Consider the following 442-nt stretch of genomic DNA (forward strand, 5'->3'; position numbering starts at 1 on the left):
ATTAGTTGTCTTCTGTTTAAAAGCAGACTGTTTTTCCTAGGAACGCCATCACTGGGCAAGTTCTCAGAAGCAGCCTCACGAAGCCCAATTAAAAAATGTATGTTGCAGTCATTTCTTCCCTTTCTTACTTAGGTTGACGGCTGGAAAAAGGCCATTACATCTTCATAATGAGATGTACCGCTGCCAGCGAACGAACGAAAGATGTATTTTCTAAAGCCACGGAGCACTAGTATTTTAGTACTCTCGTTGCTCCTACCGAACTGGCGTTTTTAAATGCTCACAGTCTGCCAGCATCGTCAATCTAACCACCACTGGTTTAAAATAAACTTTTCTGTCCACTTGCAAGTGTCGCTTTGGATGAAAAAAGAAGAAGAAGAGAAAAAGAGCGCTAAGCCTTTCATGCCTCAGACGCGTCCCTAAGAACCGCCCGAAGCGTGGCTGG

This window comes from Carlito syrichta, unplaced genomic scaffold (genome assembly GCF_000164805.1).
Source record: "Carlito syrichta isolate Samal-C Ts95f unplaced genomic scaffold, Tarsius_syrichta-2.0.1 Scaffold307058, whole genome shotgun sequence".
Taxonomy (NCBI): Eukaryota; Metazoa; Chordata; class Mammalia; order Primates; family Tarsiidae; genus Carlito; species Carlito syrichta.